The sequence below is a fragment of the Moschus berezovskii genome, chromosome 1, assembly GCF_049115385.1.
Source record: "Moschus berezovskii isolate FMDL1 chromosome 1, NW_MosBer_1.0, whole genome shotgun sequence".
In the NCBI taxonomy this organism is placed as follows: domain Eukaryota; kingdom Metazoa; phylum Chordata; class Mammalia; order Artiodactyla; family Moschidae; genus Moschus; species Moschus berezovskii.
In genome coordinates, this window is record NC_142460.1 from 5,480,416 (window position 1) to 5,493,580 (window position 13,165).

The window sequence follows — 13,165 nt, forward strand, 5'->3', positions numbered from 1 at the left end:
TTTTAAAGTAAATATTTTAAGTATCATCCAAAATATGAAGAAAATATATGTGTAATAAATGAAAAGTGCTAAATAGAAACTATAAATAATAGCAAAGTAAGACTGAAAAATATAATACCTGAAGAAAAAAATTTACTGGATGTGCTTAACAACTAGGAAATGACACAGGAAAAACGAGTGAAGTTGTAGATAAATACAGTTATAAAGTCTGAAGAACAGGAAGAAAAAAGGTTGGTCTGTGGGACAATATCAAAAGTCCTAATATATGTATAAGTTGAATCCTAGAAACAATAGGGCATAAAGGAATATTTGAAGTATTAATAACTAAAAACTTCCTAAGTTTGGTGAGCTAATTCTAGATTCAAGAAGCTCAGCAAACTCAGTCAAGATACATAGAAAATCATAGTGAGGCCTATATGATTAAAGAAAGCCAAAGATTAAAAAAAATGTTCTTGAAGCAGCCAGAGAAAATGACACATTATATCCAGTGAAACAATAGTATAAGTAGCTGATAACTTCTCATCAGAAACTATGGAAGCCAAAAGGCAATTAATCAATTTGTTGAAATGATAGAAACAAAAAACTTTCAAGTTAGAATTCTATATCTAATGAAAAGAATCTTTAAGAATGAAAGCAAAATAAACCCATTTTCAATTAAATAAAAATTAAGCAAATTTATTGTCAGCAATCTGTACTATAAGATATGCTTTAAGGAACTCTTCAGGCTGAGAAAATTGATGCTTAGTACAAATTGACTCTTTAGAGAAAAAAATGAAGAACACTAGGAATGGGAAACATGTGGGTAAATAAAAAGCAAAAAAATTACAATTTTGTACTATGAGATTTATAAAGCATGTAGGTGATGAAGCTGAAGTTCCAATACTTTGGCCACCTGATGCGAAGAGCTGACTCATTGGGAAAGACCCTGATGCTGGGAAAGATTGAAGGTGAAAGAGGGGATGGCACAGGATGAGATGGTTAGATAGCATTCACCAACTCAGTGGACAAGAACTGATCAAACTCTAGGAGACAGTGGAGGACAGAGGAGTCTGGAGTGCTGCAGTCCACCCAAGTCTGCAGCTGGTCGCAAAGAGCTGGACACGACCAGCAACTGGACAACAATAACAACGGTATTTATGCCAGCTATAGCATGAAGGATAGGAAACACGGAGCTATACGATTGCTAAGTTTGTGCATTAACATAAAGTGATATGGTATTAACTCCAAGTGGACTGTTCAACTTTTAAAATGTATCATCAGTCCTTAGAGTAACAGCTAAAAATTAATGCAAGGCGGTGTAGCTACAATGCCAATATAGATAGCCCCTGACTGACAACGCTTCAAGCTCTGATTTTGCAACCTTAGGATGTTGTGAAAGTGATATGCCTTCGGCAGAAACCATACTTCAAATTTCAAATTTTTATCTTTTCCCAGGCTAACGATATGTGGTATGATAGTCCATTGTGATTCTGGGCAGCAGTGGCAACCCACAGCTCCCAGTCAGTCACATAATCATGGGGGTAAACAACCAGTACACTTATAACCATGCTGTAATCATAGAGCCACTGCTTTTCACTTTCAATATGGTATTTATTACATTATATGAGATATTCACCAGTTAGTTGTAAAATCGACTTTGTGTTGGATCATTGTGCCCAACTGTAGGATATTTAAGGTAGGCTAGGCTAGGCTACTCCAGTACTTTGGCCACCTCATGCGACGAGTTGACTCACTGGAAAAGAGTCTGATGCTGGGAGGGATTGGGGGAGGGAGGAGATGGGGATGACAGAGAATGAGATGGCTGGATGGCATCACCGACTCGATGGACATGAGTCTGAGTGAACTCTGGGAGTTGGTGATGAACAGGGAGGCCTGGCGTGCTGTGATTCATGGGGTCGCAAAGAGTCGGACACGACTGAGTGACTGAACTGGACTGAACTGACCTGAGGCTAGGCTAACCTGAGCCACCAGGGCTTCCCTGGTGGTTTAGTTGGTAAAGAAACTGCCTGCAATGCGGGAGACCTGGGTTCGAAACCTTGGGTTGGGAAGATCTCCTGGAGAAGGGTAAGGCTATCCACTCCAGGGTTCTGGCCTAGAGAATTCCATGGACAGAGAAGCCTGACAGGCCATACAGTCCATGGGGTCGCAAGGAGTCGGACATGACTGAGCAACTTTCACTTCACTTCACTTCAGGCTAAGTGATGATGTTTGGTAGGTTAAATGCATTGAATGCATTTTGGAAAATATTTTAATATTTTCAACTTAAGATGAGTTTAACAGGACATAACCCCACTGTAATTCAAGGAAGATCTGTAGATGAATTAAAATGAATTCTAAAACAATATGCAGTTAGCGTAAAACAAAGCAGGAAATATTATTTCCTCCCTGCTGAGTTCATTCACTTCTATTAACCATACTGCCACTTACAAGATGACAAAAACCAAGAGTTTATCATCAATGAACATCTCTCTCCTAAGATCCAGATGGTAGAGCTAACACAGAGGTAAAAACGTGAAGCTTGTGGCTAGATAAAGTCTTTTTTTGTCTTTTTTTTTTAATTCAGAGTATTTGGAAACTGGAATTTTTTTATAAGACAATCCAAATTTAAAGGTCTTCCTTAAAAAAGTGAAAATCTGGAATATAGATCCTGAATTCCTATGACAGCATCATCAGAGTAAACTGCATAGTGGCTCTGTTCCTTAGACTGGATATTTGCCATTCCCTACATACAGCATGACTGCTGGATGAAGAAAACAGATGAATGAATTATATCCTTAAACCCACCGTTATGAACGCTATAAACCTTGTAATGCAATTGTTTTTATCGACCTGACTCACAACCACCTGAACTGAATTTGCAGTCAACCAGGTCCCTTTTCCCAAGAAGTTCAATTTAAATAGGTCTCTCTATTTTGTATCTTCGTGGTTGACTTTCTGAATCTTGGTGCTGACTTTCCTTTCTATCCTTAGTCAATTTCACATCATCAGTTTCAGGCCATCATCACAGCCGGTTGAGATATTCCAGAATCCTGATTCTGTCATCCACCAGAGGGACTTTCCTTCCGGGTTCCATGCCATTTTAGAAATCAAACACTATGCCTTCTGGGTTTTTCAGTTTAGGTGGAACCGATCTTCGGCGACAACTAAGTTGGTGTGTAATTAGTGTCGTTTTTGAAATAATTTGACTTAGGAACATCTCACAGATGACATTCTATCTTTATCTGAAGCTAAATCAATGTCTGGAGGCATGATTTTATGATTTTTATTTTTCTTAATGTTTGCTTGTTGACCATAGTAAGCTTTCATCTTGACACATTTTTCAGTGTCAGGAACACAAAAAATTTGAATTGACAGTGGCAGAAAGAGAACATTAGGCTGAACATGAAGGGGAGATTGAGGTACGGGCTGGGTTCTGATTAATGCTAGGAATTAGACAGCCTCTGCGGAACTCTCTGATCCAAAGTTTCATTGCTTTTTGCCCCTGGGAATGTGAGAATCTGGGAATGGTTTGCAAATATTTTCATACCCCTCCCATCTTCGTCATCATAAAGAAGAGCATTCTTTTAGCTCCCTCTTCTTTTTACTGGCACACACTGAAAGAAAAATGCAAGACTTAATATACATCTGGGAAACAAAGGTTGCCACATACACGTTCAGACTGTTAAACAGTCTTTGGAAAAATGAACAATTTTGGTTTACATGTGTAAAGGTCTTGAATTCATGCCCTTTTATGGTGAGCAACACACTGCTTCTCTGCTATGCCTCAGGTTCTGAAATGAGGAAGAAAATAGTTTATATTTTAGGAAAAACTGAATACAACTCAAGCTAAGAGTAGTCTTATCATTATGAATCAATTAAATCAAGAGCCAGCCATCCTTCACTTTCAGTTGGGCCAAGAGGCTCTCCAGGTTAAGGTACAGCATCCCTGAAGGAGGGGTTGTGTCCTGGCTTATATAAAAGAAACAAATAGAAACTAGTTTAGAGGTTTTAGAAATTATGTCTTTGATGTCTAGGAAAATCACCCCAAACAATCAAAACATTATATAACCTTTTTACTGAGATATAAAATCTACCACAGAAACCAGCCACTAAAACTCAAAGGGCACCAATCATGGTGGAGATCTTTTAGGAAGAATATGATCAAATGTGAGATATAACAATAAAACAGTGTGGGTGTGTAACTCTTCTCATCTTCAAAGAACCTTACAAGATTTATCTAGTAAACGCCATCGCTGAGATGGCAGGAGGTGCTCTTCAGCTCACTCTGCACAGGATAACCCCAGGAAAGGTGAGTGGGCCACCCCGGGACACTCAGTGGGTATCAGAACCAACACAGTTTTGGGAGTCTAGATTTCTCACTGTGAATGGAAAGAGACTGCCATGCTTTCTGAAAGCCCCAGTGTCCCAGGTTCCAGTCCAAAGGCCAGCAGATTAGAGGTTCAGGGGCGTTGATGATCCAGATGAAGTTTGCTCAGAGAGGTTGGTCTTTTTATCTCATTTAAACCTCCAACCGATCGGACAATGCCCACCCACATTTTAGAGAGTGATCTGCTTTTTCTTCATCGGTTTAAATGCCAACCTCATCCAAGAAACACACTTCAAGTTGAAATATAAAATTTATCATAGTTACTATCCTAAAATGGATAAGCAATTCCAAGAGAATAATTTTAATTTTTGAATAAGTTGGTATCACTCCTGAACAACTGCTTCTTCAGAATATGAATCAAGTAATGCCTTTTTGTGGGCTTCCCTGGTGGCTCAGATGGTAAAGAATCTGCCTGCAATGCAAGAGATTTATGTTTGACCTCTGGGTCAGGAAGATTCTGCTGGAGAAGGGGATGGCTATGCACTACAATATTCTTGCCTGGAGAATTTCATGGACTGAGAAATCCTGGTGGGTTACAGTCCATGCGGTCACAAAGTGATTGAGAGACTAACATGTCCACTTTTCACTTTTTTCAATGCCTTTTTGTAGAGAGAAAGCTGGACTGTGATGAAAGTTATTGTGTTACTACTATGGGTTATGATAGGGAATAGGAATCATGAAACAAAATTTGAGACACTCATGTCGTTCCTCGGAAGCTTCTGGGGTCACTCTGAGCCTGCTGTGGTCTTTGTGGAAACGTGTCATGGAATGACTGTTGGCAAGATGAAGAGCAGGTTGAATTTCACCCTTTAACCATAGTACATGAGGTCTGGTTTTGTGCAGCCTGTGTATGCCGCCGTACCGTCTATGAAATATGACCTTAGACCGTGTTGTAGTCCAAATCTGGTTACACTCTAGTGAGGATGCAATTTAATGATGTGCCACTTATGTAAAAAAAAAAGTTGATTACACTGATCTACAGGCCAAATATAATAGTGTAAATGCAATGGAATCTGTCTTTTTAAAGTTAGGTAGGAATTTGCCCTATTTTTAAAGGTATACTGGACAGATAAGCCACCTTTCCTAGGAATCTATTGTGGGATCTTCAACTAAAACACCAAAAAATTACTCCTTGTGTCAAAGCAAAGTCAATGGAATTTAAGTAAATTCATTGTTTCATTCTGTTATGAAGGCAAGGAAACTTTATTTTCTTCTGTTATTACAGCATAATGACTTTTAAGAATATGACGGATAACAGAATTCGGGGGTTGAGACTTAGAAGTAGACTATTTTTTCCCGTTGAACATAAAGTGATTTTAAGTCCCGACAAGCAGAAGAGAGAGCCAGACAATTTGAAGATCACCTAAAAGTGTTTCTCACAGCTTTCCATTTCCCCGGCATCTTTCAGTCCCTGGACCTTCATGATAAAAGCTATTTTCCCTTTCACAACCATTGCTGGGGTGTGGGAGTGAAGAAAGGGAAGAGCCCTGTCAGCCAGGGCCAAACCAGTCCTAGGGATCATGTGGTCAACCCTCACTTCCACCCACCAAAACCACCGCCAATAAAAATAATGACAACAGTACCTCCCACTTGGGTACCGCATTTATTTTCAAAAGGATTAATTCACACCCCCTTACTTAAAACTCTCGTTTTATGTTTATGTGCCATTAAAATAAAGCAAGGCAAAACATACACACACACACAGTGTGAGGTCATCATCATGTAAGGGGATTGTGGCTAAAAGAAAAGATTTAATAATTTGCATACAGACACATCACAAGTGAGTAACAGAGTAGGTTTGGAAAAAAGACCCTCTTCCATATCGGACCATCTTTCCAGATTCCACAGCATCCATAAGATCTGTGATCTGTGGGGTGTCTCTGCCTCTCCCCCCACTTCCTGCTTACTCATCTTCCTCCATCAAGGCTGCAATTTAGTCCATTTTCCTCTGACCATCCCAGATGGCATGGGTTTGTAGAGAAGAAACACATTGTTTGGTTTCTCTTTGCAATCCATCCTGAAAAGCTGAACCACATACGCTGAAGCAAAGAGCAGAGCAATCCATTCCCTTTCCCACTCATCATACGCGGATCCTATCTTCCTTTTTACCCACACAGCAAGGATGCACAAGAAATATGCAATCCACGGTGGCCCTTCATTTTATCTCATATGTGGTGGTTTTAGTCACTAAGTCATGTCTAACTCTTGCAATCCTATGGACTGTAGCCACCAGGCTTCTTTGTACCTATCTGTATATTCCTGCGGTATCTCATGTTTATTTGGTTCAATGATAATCTTTTTTTTTTCTGTTTTTGTTTTGTTTTTCGGATGTTTCCACAACTTACCCATCTAACTGAAGTGTTTTTGTATTTTTTTTCAGAATTCCAGGACTGTCCGTGGAAAACTGAGGATGTATTCACACTAACTGAGGATGTATTCACACTAACTGAGGATGTATTCACACTAACTGAGGATGCATTCACACTGAGGATGTATTCACACTAACTGAGGATGTATCCACACTAACTGAGGATGCATTCACACTAACTGAGGATGTATCCACACTAACTGAGGATGCAGTCACACTAACTGAGGATGTATTCACACTAACTGAGGATGTATTCACACTAACTGAGGATGTATCCACACTAACTGAGGATGCATTCACACTAACTGAGGATGCATTCACACTGAGGATGTATCCACACTAACTGAGGATGTATCCATACTAACTGAGGATGCATTCACACTAACTGAGGATGTATTCACACTGAGGATGTATCCACACTAACTGAGGATGTATTCACACTAACTGAGGTTGTATCCACACTAACTGAGGATGTATTCACACTAACTGAGGATGTATTGACACTAACACACAGTGACTGTACTTAGGTGTTAAAATTGCTGGACCAGTCCCTCTTCTTCACTCTGTACCCACCCTTTGCTGCTGTTGCTGTTTAGTCACTAAATCATGACCTCCTCTTTGTGACCCCATGAACTGTAGCCTGGACCACCAGGCTCCTCTGTCCAGGGGATTTCCCAGGCAAGAATACTGGAGTGGGTTGCCATTTCCTTCTCTAGGAGATCTTCCTGACCCAGGAAAATGGTTGGATCCAGGGATTCAACCTGCATCTCCTGCTTGGCAGGTAGGTTCTCAGGTTCTTTTCCTGAGCCACTGGGGAAGCCCCTATACCTACCCTTTACCACACTGAAAAATTGATCTTTTTTTTTTTTGTCTCGGAGCACTTCTAAACAGCTAAAGATACTTTCACTTCTAAACCCTGTTAATCACATGGACCAAACATTCCACCACAGCAGCAAAAGAGATGTCAAGTAGGTTCATGTATTTTAAAAGGCCAAAGAAGATCAGTTTAATTTTTTTTTCTTCTCTTTTAAGCATGCAGCCACAGTTTTCTCAAGGAGTCCACAACTTTGATTTGATACTGTTTTTCCCTCTTGGGACACAAATCACACTGAAATATGGAGACCATTTTCCTGGCTTGTCCTCTTTGCACAATACCCTACTTAATCCTGGGATGGATTGAAGACCTAACTAAATACTGCCCCCCCATCCCCCCGCCCCATTCATACTGAGTACACACCCTCCAAGCTCCCAAACCAGTTAGGCATTATATGGAGGGAGTTCTGCCATACAAATATTTTCCCAGTTGCTCTGTCTTGGCCACACCCACAAAACAAATGAAAAAGTTCTAGAGCCTACTGGGTGGTCAAATACAGCTCTGCTTCCAGCCTCTCCTGAGTCAGGCACACATTTGGCCTGAAGCTGTTTTGTTGTTTTGTACAAATGGAAGCCACTCAACTGCTTTCACACCTTATTTTAATGTCTTATTATTTCAAAGGGATCTCTGTTCTTATTGACATTAATTACCCATCAAGTTCAAAGGCTTTCCTGATTGTGAAACTCCTTCTAAGGCCTCGCTGATTAATCCAGCTTGTTATTAAATTAGAAGTATATTCGTGACCTGTTTTAATGAAGGAAATTTTATTATTGCTTTCCTAATATCCTTAATTATCACCTTGAAATCACATTAATATTTTTCTAATCTCTGTTAAGAAGCTATGGGCTCACTCACTATTAGGTGAGCATTTAATGTCTGCTCTAATCTGGTTCTAAATCATCTTTTCAACCTCAAGCTTAACCCCTTGATTTCTCACCAACCCCTTCTGTAGTCCCTCCCCCCACTCAAAGCCTCAGGTCTAACCAAATACTTTTACACTTTGATGCCTGGAAATGACCTGCACTTCTATCAGTCTCTCTGCCTTACTCTGCTAGCAATAATGGTTTTCACAGAAACTATCGCACTGAAGATTCTTTCTCTACATTCTTCCTACCCCATTCCTCTGAGCTCACCCTGATCACTCTGTTCTCAGATCGCAAAACTACCGTGGCCTCTGCCACACATGGCAGTTGCCACGAAGTCAGTTAAAACTTTGCACTTAGCTCTAGATTCGGATTCCACTGCTAGACTGTAAACTTCAAGGAAGTGAGATTTGCTCTTCTACACTACCGTGGCCTCACAGTCTGACAAAATAAGAGAACTGGACCTGGAGTCTAAAGGACCGGCAGGTGGTAAGCAGTTGAAGCGATCTTTTCTCAGCTCTGTGCTCTGCGATATTCAACTTGTGTTCCTTCTCGTCTCAGTTGCTCACTCATAAACTGGAGAAAGTGCTTGCCTGTTTATCTGGCAGAAAAAAGCCCTGGGTCATCCTTGACTCGCCACTATCTCTCCCTCCTAAGTCCAGTTCTGCCAGCTTCTCCTCTATAGTACACGTTGGATAAAACCACGTCATTCCACCTTCAATATGCCCACTTTGGTCCAAGCCCCATCAAATGTCACCTGGATGGCTGCTATGGTCACCCTGCTTCTATTCTCCCAGCCTTGCCTGATGCTTCCTGCAGTCTCTTTCCACATGATCTTTTAAAGCCTATGCTGGAGAGTGTCATTGCTCTGCTCAGAAGTAGAAGCTCAGTCACAGATATAGCAAACAAACTTATGGTTACCGGGTGGGAAATAGGGGAAGGGATAAAATCAGGATATTGGGGCTGACATATATATAAAATCATTGCAGATGGTGACTGAAGTCATGAAATTGAAAGACACTTGCTCCTTGGAAGAAAAGCTATGACAAACCTAAATAACATATTAAAAAGCAGAGACATTACTTTGCAACAAAGGTCCATCTAGTCAAAACTATGGTTTTTCCAGTGGTCATGTATGGATGTGAGAGCCGGACCAGAAAGAAAACTGAGCACTGAAGAATTGATGCTTTTGAACTGTGGTGTTGGAGAAGACTCTTGAGAGTCCCTTGGACTGCAAGGAGATCAAACCAGTACATCCTAAAAGAAATCAGTCCTGAATATTCATTGGAAGGACTGATGCTGAAGCTGAAACTCTAATACTTTGGCCACCTGATGCGAAGAGCTGACTCATTTGAAAAGACCCTGATGCTGGGAAGGTTTGAAGCCAAGAGGAGAAGGGGATGACAGAGGATGAGATGGTTGGATGGCATGACCGACTCAATGGACATGAGTTTGAGCAAGCTCTGGGAGTTGGTGATGGACAGGGAAGACTGGTGTGCTGCAGTCCATGGGATCACAAAGAGTCAGACACAACTGTGAGACTGAATTGAACTGATATATAAAATAACCAACTAATAAGGGCCTACTGAATAGCACAAGGAACTCCACTCAATACTCTATAGTGACTATTTGAGTGCATTCACGTGTGCGTGCTCAGTCATGTCTGACTTTGACTCCACAGACTGTAGCCCACCAAGCTCCTCTGTCCATGGAATTCTCCAGGAAAGAATACTGGATTGAGTTGCCATTCCTTCACTAGGGGATCTTCCCGATCCAGTGACTGAAGTCCCGATCTGAGTCTCTGGGGTCTCCTGCATTGGTAGGGAGATTCTTTACCCCAGCACCACCTGGGAATAGAAGCTAAAAATGAGTGGGTGTATGTGTAAGTGTAACTGATTCACTTTTCTGTACAGCAGAGACTAACAACCATGAAAATCAACTATATTCCAATTTAAAAATAAATTTGGCTTTAAGAAATAGTAAATTAATATGAATAAATTTTTGATTAAAAAAAAAGAAAACTCACCAGCGCCCTGGATCTCACTTGGAATGAAAGGTAAAGTCCTTACAAAGAGTCCTCTCAGCCTGCACCCTTCTGCTTTGCTCTTGACTTCTGCTCCTTCCTTTGCCTCCTTCCTGGTTCTGGAACATGCCAAGCAGGCTCCTACCCAGAGCTCAGGCCGCCTCTTCTTCCTCCTGGCATGGAGGAAGTAGCTGCATGGATCCCTTCCTTCAGGTCTCTCTCTGTGTCTCCAGGCCACTTTGTCAGAGAGGACTTCTCAGCGGACCTCTCCTTAAAAAGCACCATCATCCATACCTGCTTTCTGTTTTAATCACAAGTTGATTCTTTTTTAATTTTTAAGCATGTTATTTTATTTCGTTGAACCCTCACAGTAAATTTTTGAGGTAGGTGTTGTTATCCCTATATTATATATAGGTCAAGAAATTGAACTGCAGCAAAGAAGGAAACGGCAACCCACTCTAGTACTCTTGCCTAGAAAATCCCATGGACGGAGGAGCCTGGTGGGCTACAGTACATGGGGTCGCAAAGAGTTGGACACGACTGAGGTACTTCATTCACTCACTTAAAGTGATATAAGTTGCACTTTTAGTTACACAACTATAAGCAACAAAACTGCAGATAGAACCTTATTTTATCAGATTCTACCAAGGCCTGTCTAGTCTAGGCTATGGTTTTTCCAGTGTTCATGTATGGATGTGAGGGTGGGACTGTGAAGAAAAATGATCGCCGAAGAATTGATGCTTTTGAACTGTGGTGCTGGAGAATACTCTTGAGAGTCCCTTGGACTGCAAGGAGATCCAACCAGTCCATCCTAAAGGAGATCAATCCTGGGTGTTCATTGGAAGGACTGATGCTAAAGCTGAAACTCCAATACTTTGGCCACCTCATGTGACAAGTTGACTCACTGGAAAAGAGTCTGATGCTGGGAGGGATTGGGGGCAGGAGGAGAAGGGGACGACAGAGAATGAGATGGCTGGATGGCATCACCGACTCGATGGACATGAGTTTGAGTGCCAGTTTGAGGCCTGGCATGCTGTGATTCATGGGGTCTCAAAGAGTCGGATACGACTGAGCGAGTGAACTGAACTGAGAATCTACACAAGAACCAGTGAGACGCTTCAGTTTTTTTTTTAATTGGACTATAATTGGTTTTGGAGAAGGCAATGGCAAGCCACTCCAGTACTCTTGCCTAGAAAATCCCATGGATGGAGGAGCCTGGTAGGCTGCAGTCCGTGGGGTTGCTAAGAGTTGGACACGACTGAGCGACTTCACTTTCACTTTTCACTTTCACACATTGGAGAAGGAAATGGCAACCCACTGCAGTGTTCTTGCCTGGAGAATCCCAGGGACGGGGGAGCCTGGTGGGCTTCCGTCTATGGGGTCACACAGAGTCAGACACGACCGAAATGACTTAGCAGCAGCAGTAGCATAATTGGTTTACAATGTTGTGTTAGTTTCTGCTGTACAATGAAGTGACTCAGCTATGAAAGAAACTGAAAATGACGTTGCTCAGTCATGTCCGACTCTTTGCAACCCCGTGGACTGTAGCCTACCAGGCCCCTCCATCAGTGGGATTTTCCAGGCAAGGGTACTGGAGTGGGCTGCCGTTTCCTCCTCCAGGGGATCTTCCCGGCCCAAGGATCGAACCCAGTCTCCTGCATTGCAGACAGACGCTTTACCGTCTGAGCCACCAGGGAAGCCCACCAGGCAATCAGCTATGCTTGTACATATATCCCCTTCCTGTTGAGCCTCCCTCCTGTTCCCTCATTCCATCCCTTCAGGTCATCACAGAACACCGGAGTTCGCTATGCTATACAGCAGCTTCCCACTAGCTATCAGCTGTACCCATGGTAGTGTGTATTTGTCAGTGCTCCTCTCCCAGTTCATCTCACCCTCCCCTTCTGCTCCTGTGTCCACATGGCCCTTCTCTACTCCTGCCCGGCAAGCAGGCTCACCTGTAACATCTTTCTAGATTCCATTTGTTGTTCTTGTTCAGTCACCAAATCACGTCTCCGACTCTTCGTGACCCCATGGACTGCAACACACCAGACTTCCTGGATTCTATACATATGCATTAATATGTGATATTTTCTTTTCTTTTTAGCCTATTTCAGTCTGCGTAACAGACTCTAAGTCCGTCCACATCACTAGTCCCTTATCTTATTTTACTCCTCTTCAGAGCTTATGTCACCGATGACGTATATTTATGTTTGTGTATATTGTCTCTGTGAATCCTCTATTAGAACATTAGCCTTGTTTTATTTACTGCTATATATCCCCAGGCCTTTGATGAGTACCTGGAACATAGTAGGGACTCAATAAATGCCCATTAAGTAACTGAACAAATGAGTAAGTTTCAGTTCAGTTCATTTCAGTCCCTCAGTCGTGTCCGACTCTTTGCGACCCCATGAATCACAGCACGCCAGGCCTCCCTGTCCATCACCAACTCCCGGAGTTCACTCAAACTCATGTCCATCGAGTCAGTGATGCCATCCAGCCATCTCATTCTCTGCCGTCCCCGTCTCCTCCCACTCCCAATCCCTCCCAGCATCAGACTCTTTTCCAGTGAGTCAACTTGTCACATGAGGTGGCCAAAGTATTGGAGTTTCAGCTTTAGCATCAGTCCTTCCAATGAACACCCAGGATTGATCTCCTCTAGAATGGACTGGTT

General features: G+C 42.0%; 1 long non-coding RNA gene across 1 annotated transcript in view; it reads right to left on the reverse strand.

The window, feature by feature from the left end:
• LOC129549014 (uncharacterized) overlaps positions 1-10,599 on the reverse strand; it is a 74,257-nt gene extending 63,658 nt beyond the window's left edge. Inside the window, exon 1 of the long non-coding RNA XR_008684433.1 lies at positions 10,498-10,599. This is a non-coding gene — a long non-coding RNA (uncharacterized LOC129549014). The remainder of the gene's footprint in view (positions 1-10,497) is intronic.
• Between the last annotated feature and the right edge of the window lie 2,566 nt (positions 10,600-13,165).